Source organism: Ambystoma mexicanum, chromosome 4q (assembly GCF_040938575.1).
Source record: "Ambystoma mexicanum isolate Mex_15411 chromosome 4q, UKY_AmexF1_1, whole genome shotgun sequence".
Classification (NCBI taxonomy): domain Eukaryota; kingdom Metazoa; phylum Chordata; class Amphibia; order Caudata; family Ambystomatidae; genus Ambystoma; species Ambystoma mexicanum.
This window is the reverse complement of record NC_090928.1, coordinates 527,668,995-527,676,494: the sequence shown is the minus strand read 5'-3', so window position 1 is coordinate 527,676,494 and position 7,500 is coordinate 527,668,995. Positions and strand designations below refer to the sequence as shown.

Sequence of the window (7,500 nt, the reverse complement as noted above, 5' to 3'; positions counted from 1 at the left end):
TGCTTTTTGACCAAACAAATACATCCTATCTGTGGAAAGCGGCAGTGCAGGGATAGGGAAGAAAACATTGGGCGAAAACAACTAAAATTTTAGTGCTTTTTGACCAAAAAAATAGAAATTGAAAGTCTCTTTACAATATTTGCAATATTTTGATTGTTAACATGCAATATATGAATGTATGTCTGGATGATGTGTAATGGGGCAATACCACACCTTAATGTATTCACTGTAAAAGAAAAAGTATGTATCATCTTACTATAAAATAAAGTGGAGAAATCACAAATAAGACTTTTTTCCACACAGGTTTAATCGGCTATTTCCTGATATTCTTCAATGCGTTCTGATATTGACTGGTAATTGTGTTTGATACTTTCTTAGACTATTTCTGCCTCTGACTGATGTGTATTTTCTTTCCAAACTCCACCAGAGCCTATGATTACACAGCATCCTATCTGTGGAAAACGGCAGTGCAGGGATAGGGAAGAAAACTATAGGCATCCAAAGGAGCCCGGCTAGCTCAGTCGGTAGAGCATGAGACTCTTAATCTCAGGGTCGTGGGTTCGAGCCCCACGTTGGGCAAAAACAACTAAAATTGTAGTGCTTTTTGACCAAACAAATACATCCTATCTGTGGAAAGCGGCAGTGCAGGGATAGGGAAGAAAACGTTGGGCGAAAACAACTAAAATTTTAGTGCTTTTTGACCAAAAAAATAGAAATTGAAAGTCTCTTTACAATATTTGCAATATTTTGATTGTTAACATGCAATATATGAATGCATGTCTGGATGATGTGTAATGGGGCAATACCACACCTTAATGTATTCACTGTAAAAGAAAAAGTATGTATCATCTTACTATAAAATAAAGTGGAGAAATCACAAATAAGACTTTTTTCCACACAGGTTTAATCGGCTATTTCCTGATATTCTTCAATGCGTTCTGATATTGACTGGTAATTGTGTTTGATACTTTCTTAGAGTATTTCTGCCTCTGGCTGATGTGTATTTTCTTTCCAAACTCCACCAGAGCCTATGATTACACAGCATCCTATCTTTGGAAAACGGCAGTGCAGGGATAGGGAAGAAAACTATATGCATCCGAAGGAGCCCGGCTAGCTCAGTCGGTAGAGCATGAGACTCTTAATCTGAGGGTCGTGGGTTCGAGCCCCACGTTGGGCGAAAACAACTAAAAATGTAGTGCTTTTTGACCAAAAAAATACATCCTATCTGTGGAAAACGGCAGTGCAGGGATAGGGAAGAAAACTATAGGTATCCAAAGGAGCCCGGCTAGCTCAGTCGGTAGAGCATGAGACTCTTAATCTCAGGGTCGTGGGTTCGAGCCCCCCGTTGGGTGAAAACAACTAAAATTGTAGTGCTTTTTGACCAAAAAAATACATCTTATCTGTGGAAAGCGGCAGTGCAGGGATAGGGAAGAAAACGTTGGGCGAAAACAACTAAAATTTTAGTGCTTTTTGACCAAAAAAATAGAAATTGAAAGTCTCTTTACAATATTTGCAATATTTTGATTGTTAACATGCAATATATGAATGCATGTCTGGATGATGTGTAATGGGGCAATACCACACCTTAATGAATTCACTGTAAAAGAAAAAGTATGTATCATCTTACTATAAAATAAAGTGGAGAAAACACAAATAAGACTTTTTTCCACACAGGTTTAATCGGCTATTTCCTGATATTCTTCAATGCGTTCCGATATTGACTGGTAATTGTGTTTGATACTTTCTTAGACTATTTCTGCCTCTGGCTGATGTGTATTTTCTTTCCAAACTCCACCAGAGCCTATGATTACACAGCATCCTATCTGTGGAAAACGGCAGTGCAGGGATAGGGAAGAAAACTAGAGGCATCCAAAGGAGCACGGCTAGCTCAGTCAGTAGAGCATGAGACTCTTAATCTCAGGGTCGTGGGTTCGAGCCCCACGTTGGGCGAAAACAACTAAAATTGTAGTGCTTTTTGACCAAAAAAATACATCCTATCTGTGGAAAACGGAAGTGCAGGGATAGGGAAGAAAACTATGGGCATCCAAAGGAGCCCGGCTTGCTCAGTCGGTAGCGCATGAGACTCTTAATCTCAGGGTTGTGGGTTCGAGCCCCACGTTGGGTGAAAACAACTAAAATGTTAGTGCTTTTTGACCAAAAAAATAGAAATTGAAAGTCTCTTTACAATATTTGCAATATTTTGATTGTTAACATGCAATATATGAATGCATGTCTGGATGATGTGTAATGGGGCAATACCACACCTTAATGTATTCACTGTAAAAGAAAAAGTATGTATCATCTTACTATAAAATAAAGTGGAGAAATCACAAATAAGACTTTTTTCCACACAGGTTTAATCGGCTATTTCCTGATATTCTTCAATGCGTTCTGATATTGACTGGTAATTGTGTTTGATACTTTCTTAGACTATTTCTGCCTCTGGCTGATGTGTATTTTCTTTCCAAACTCCACCAGAGCCTATGATTACACAGCATCCTATCTGTGGAAAGCGGCAGTGCAGGGATAGGGAAGAAAACTATAGGCATCCAAAGGTGCCCGGCTAGCTCAGTCGGTAGAGCATGAGACTCTTAATCTCAGGGTCGTGGGCTCGAGCACCACGTTGGGCGAAAACAACTAAAATTGTAGTGCTTTTTGACCAAAAAAATAGAAATTGAAAGTCTCTTTGCAATATTTTCATTGTTAACATGCAATATATGAATGCATGTCTGGATGATGTGTAATGGGGCAATACCACACCTTAATGTATTCACTGTAAAAGAAAAAGTATGTATCATCTTACTATAAAATAAAGTGGAGAAATCACAAATAAGACTTTTTTCCACACAGGTTTAATCGGCTATTTCCTGATATTCTTCAATGCGTTCTGATATTGACTGGTAATTGTGTTTGATACTTTCTTAGACTATTTCTGCCTCTGGCTGATGTGTATTTTCTTTCCAAACTCCACCAGAGCCTATGATTACACAGCATCCTATCTGTGGAAAACGGCAGTGCAGGGATAGGGAAGAAAACTATAGGCATCCAAAGGAGCCCGGCTAGCTCAGTCGGTAGAGCATGAGACTCTTAATCTCAGGGTCGTGGGTTCGAGCCCCACGTTGGGCGAAAACAACTAAAATTGTAGTGCTTTTTGACCAAAAAAATACATCCTATCTGTGGAAAACGGCAGTGCAGGGATAGGGAAGAAAACTATGGGCATCCAAAGGAGCCCGGCTTGCTCAGTCGGTAGCGCATGAGACTCTTAATCTCAGGGTCGTGGGTTCGAGCTCCACATTGGGCGAAAACAACTAAAATTTTAGTGCTTTTTGACCAAAAAAATAGAAATTGAAAGTCTCTTTACAATATTTGCAATATTTTGATTGTTAACATGCAATATATGAATGCATGTCTGGATGATGTGTAATGGGGCAATACCACACCTTAATGTATTCACTGTAAAAGAAAAAGTATGTATCATCTTACTATAAAATAAAGTGGAGAAAACACAAATAAGACTTTTTTCCACACAGGTTTAATCGGCTATTTCCTGATATTCTTCAATGCGTTCTGATATTGACTGGTAATTGTGTTTGATACTTTCTTAGACTATTTCTGCCTCTGGCTGATGTGTATTTTCTTTCCAAACTCCACCAGAGCCTATGATTACACAGCATCCTATCTGTGGAAAATGGCAGTGCAGGGATAGGGAAGAAAACTATAGGCATCCAAAAGAGCCCGGCTAGCTCAGTCGGTAGAGCATGAGACTCTTAATCTCAGGGTCGTGGGTTCGAGCCCCACGTTGGGCGAAAACAACTAAAATTGTAGTGCTTTTTGACCAAAAAAATACATCCTATCTGTGGAAAACGGCAGTGCAGGGATAGGGAAGAAAACTATGGGCATCCAAAGGAGTCCGGCTTGCTCAGTCGGTAGCACATGAGACTCTTAATCTCAGGGTCGTGGGTTAGAGCCCCACGTTGGGCGAAAACAACTAAAATTTTAGTGCTTTTTGACCAAAAAAATAGAAATTGAAAGTCTCTTTACAATATTTGCAATATTTTGATTGTTAACATGCAATATATGAATGCATGTCTGGATGATGTGTAATGGGGCAATACCACACCTTAATGTATTCACTGTAAAAGAAAAAGTATGTATCATCTTACTATAAAATAAAGTGGAGAAAACACAAATAAGACTTTTTTCCACACAGGTTTAATCGGCTATTTCCTGATATTCTTCAATGCGTTCTGATATTGACTGGTAATTGCGTTTGATACTTTCTTAGACTATTTCTGCCTCTGGCTGATGTGTATTTTCTTTCCAAACTCCACCAGAGCCTATGATTACACAGCATCCTATCTGTGGAAAACGGCAGTGCAGGGATAGGGAAGAAAACTATAGGCATCCAAAGGAGCCCGGCTAGCTCAGTCGGTAGAGCATGAGACTCTTAATCTCAGGGTCGTGGGTTCGAGCCCCACTTTGGGCGAAAACAACTAAAATTGTAGTGCTTTTTGACCAAAAAAATACATCCTATCTGTGGAAAACGGCAGTGCAGGGATAGGGAAGAAAACTATAGGCATCCAAAGGAGCCCGGCTAGCTCAGTCGGTAGAGCATGAGACTCTTAATCTCAGGGTCGTGGGTTCGAGCCCCACGTTGGGCGAAAACAACTAATATTGTAGTGCTTTTTGACCAAACAAATACATCCTATCTGTGGAAAGCGGCAGTGCAGGGATAGGGAAGAAAACGTTGGGCGAAAACAACTAAAAATTTAGTGCTTTTTGACCAAAAAAATAGAAATTGAAAGTCTCTTTACAATATTTGCAATATTTTGATTGGTAACATGCAATATATGAATGCATGTCTGGATGATGTGTAATGGGGCAATACCACACCTTAATGTATTCACTGTAAAATAAAAAGTATGTATCATCTTACTATAAAATCAAGTGGAGAAATCACAAATAAGACTTTTTTCCACACAGGTTTAATCGGCTATTTCCTGATATTCTTCAATGCGTTCTGATATTGACTGGTAATTGTGTTTGATACTTTCTTAGACTATTTCTGCCTCTGGCTGATGTGTATTTTCTTTCCAAACTCCACCAGAGCCTATGATTACACAGCATCCTATCTGTGGAAAACGGCAGTGCAGGGATAGGGAAGAAAACTATAGGCATCCAAAGGAGCCCGGCTAGCTCAGTCGGTAGAGCATGAGACTCTTAATCTCAGGGTCGTGGGTTCGAGCCCCACGTTGGGCGAAAACAACTAAAATTGTAGTGCTTTTTGACCAAAAAAATACATCCTATCTGTGGAAAACGGCAGTGCAGGGATAGGGAAGAAAACTATGGGCATCCAAAGAAGCCCGGCTTGCTCAGTCGGTAGCGCATGAGACTCTTAATCTCAGGGTCGTGGGTTCGAGCCCCACGTTGGGCGAAAACAACTAAAATTTTAGTGCTTTTTGACCAAAAAAATAGAAATTGAAAGTCTCTTTACAATATTTGCAATATTTTGATTGTTAACATGCAATATATGAATGCATGTCTGGATGATGTGTAATGGGGCAATACCACACCTTAATGTATTCACTGTAAAAGAAAAAGTATGTATCATCTTACTATAAAATAAAGTGGAGAAATCACAAATAAGACTTTTTTCCACACAGGTTTAATCGGCTATTTCCTGATATTCTTCAATGCGTTCTGATATTGACTGGTAATTGTGTTTGATACTTTCTTAGACTATTTCTGCCTCTGGCTGATGTGTATTTTCTTTCCAAACTCCACCAGAGCCTATGATTACACAGCATCCTATCTGTGGAAAACGGCAGTGCAGGGATAGGGAAGAAAACTATAGGCATCCAAAGGAGCCCGGCTAGCTCAGTCGGTAGAGCATGAGACTCTTAATCTCAGGGTCGTGGGTTCGAGCCCCACGTTGGGCGAAAACAACTAAAATTGTAGTGCTTTTTGACCAAACAAATACATCCTATCTGTGGAAAACGGCAGTGCAGGGATAGGGAAGAAAACTATAGGTATCCAAAGGAGCCCGGCTAGCTCAGTCGGTAGAGCATGAGACTCTTAATCTCAGGGTCGTGGGTTCGAGCCCCACGTTGGGTGAAAACAACTAAAATTGTAGTGCTTTTTGACCAAAAAAATGCATCTTATCTGTGGAAAGCGGCAGTGCAGGGATAGGGAAGAAAACGTTGGGCGAAAACAACTAAAATTTTAGTGCTTTTTGACCAAAAAAATAGAAATTGAAAGTCTCTTTACAATATTTGCAATATTTTGATTGTTAACATGCAATATATGAATGCATGTCTGGATGATGTGTAATGGGGCAATACCACCCCTTAATGAATTCACTGTAAAAGAAAAAGTATGTATCATCTTACTATAAAATAAAGTGGAGAAAACACAAATAAGACTTTTTTCCACACAGGTTTAATCGGCTATTTCCTGATATTCTTCAATGCGTTCCGATATTGACTGGTAATTGTGTTTGATACTTTCTTAGACTATTTCTGCCTCTGGCTGATGTGTATTTTCTTTCCAAACTCCACCCGAGCCTATGATTACACAGCATCCTATCTGTGGAAAACGGCAGTGCAGGGATAGGGAAGAAAACTAGAGGCATCCAAAGGAGCCCGGCTAGCTCAGTCAGTAGAGCATGAGACTCTTAATCTCAGGGTCGTGGGTTCGAGCCCCACGTTGGGCGAAAACAACTAAAATTGTAGTGCTTTTTGACCAAAAAAATACATCCTATCTGTGGAAAACGGCAGTGCAGGGATAGGGAAGAAAACTATAGGCATCCAAAGGAGCCCGGCTAGCTCAGTCGGTAGAGCATGAGACTCTTAATCTCAGGGTCGTGGGTTCGAGCCCCACGTTGGGCGAAAACAACTAAAATTGTAGTGCTTTTTGACCAAACAAATACATCCTATCTGTGGAAAGCGGCAGTGCAGGGATAGGGAAGAAAACGTTGGGCGAAAACAACTAAAATTTTAGTGCTTTTTGACCAAAAAAATAGAAATTGAAAGTCTCTTTACAATATTTGCAATATTTTGATTGTTAACATGCAATATATGAATGCATGTCTGGATGATGTGTAATGGGGCAATACCACACCTTAATGTATTCACTGTAAAAGAAAAAGTATGTATCATCTTACTATAAAATAAAGTGGAGAAAACACAAATAAGACTTTTTTCCACACAGGTTTAATCGGCTATTTCCTGATATTCTTCAACGCGTTCTGATATTGACTGGTAATTGTGTTTGATACTTTCTTAGACTATTTCTGCCTCTGGCTGATGTGTATTTTCTTTCCAAACTCCACCAGAGCCTATGATTACACAGCATCCTATCTGTGGAAAGCGGCAGTGCAGGGATAGGGAAGAAAACGTTGGGCGAAAACAACTAAAATTTTAGTGCTTTTTGACCAAAAAAATAGAAATTGAAAGTCTCTTTACAATATTTGCAATATTTTGATTGTTAACATGCAATATA

At 39.5% G+C, this 7,500-nt stretch overlaps 7 non-coding genes across 7 annotated transcripts; all 7 read left to right on the top strand.

Annotated features, from left to right (window-relative positions):
* The first annotated feature begins 506 nt into the window (after positions 1 to 506).
* On the top strand, positions 507 to 579 carry TRNAK-CUU (transfer RNA lysine (anticodon CUU)). The gene has a single exon. It is a non-coding gene; the product is annotated as a tRNA-Lys (tRNA).
* Positions 580 to 3,053: 2,474 nt separating this feature from the next.
* On the top strand, positions 3,054 to 3,126 carry TRNAK-CUU (transfer RNA lysine (anticodon CUU)). Its single transcript has one exon. It is a non-coding gene; the product is annotated as a tRNA-Lys (tRNA).
* A 607-nt stretch (positions 3,127 to 3,733) lies between these two features.
* On the top strand, positions 3,734 to 3,806 carry TRNAK-CUU (transfer RNA lysine (anticodon CUU)). Its single transcript has one exon. It is a non-coding gene; the product is annotated as a tRNA-Lys (tRNA).
* Positions 3,807 to 4,588: 782 nt separating this feature from the next.
* TRNAK-CUU (transfer RNA lysine (anticodon CUU)) lies at positions 4,589 to 4,661 on the top strand. Its single transcript has one exon. It is a non-coding gene; the product is annotated as a tRNA-Lys (tRNA).
* Positions 4,662 to 5,186: 525 nt separating this feature from the next.
* TRNAK-CUU (transfer RNA lysine (anticodon CUU)) lies at positions 5,187 to 5,259 on the top strand. Its single transcript has one exon. It is a non-coding gene; the product is annotated as a tRNA-Lys (tRNA).
* A 607-nt stretch (positions 5,260 to 5,866) lies between these two features.
* TRNAK-CUU (transfer RNA lysine (anticodon CUU)) lies at positions 5,867 to 5,939 on the top strand. The gene has a single exon. It is a non-coding gene; the product is annotated as a tRNA-Lys (tRNA).
* An 875-nt stretch (positions 5,940 to 6,814) lies between these two features.
* Positions 6,815 to 6,887, top strand: TRNAK-CUU (transfer RNA lysine (anticodon CUU)). Its single transcript has one exon. It is a non-coding gene; the product is annotated as a tRNA-Lys (tRNA).
* Positions 6,888 to 7,500: the final 613 nt, after the last annotated feature.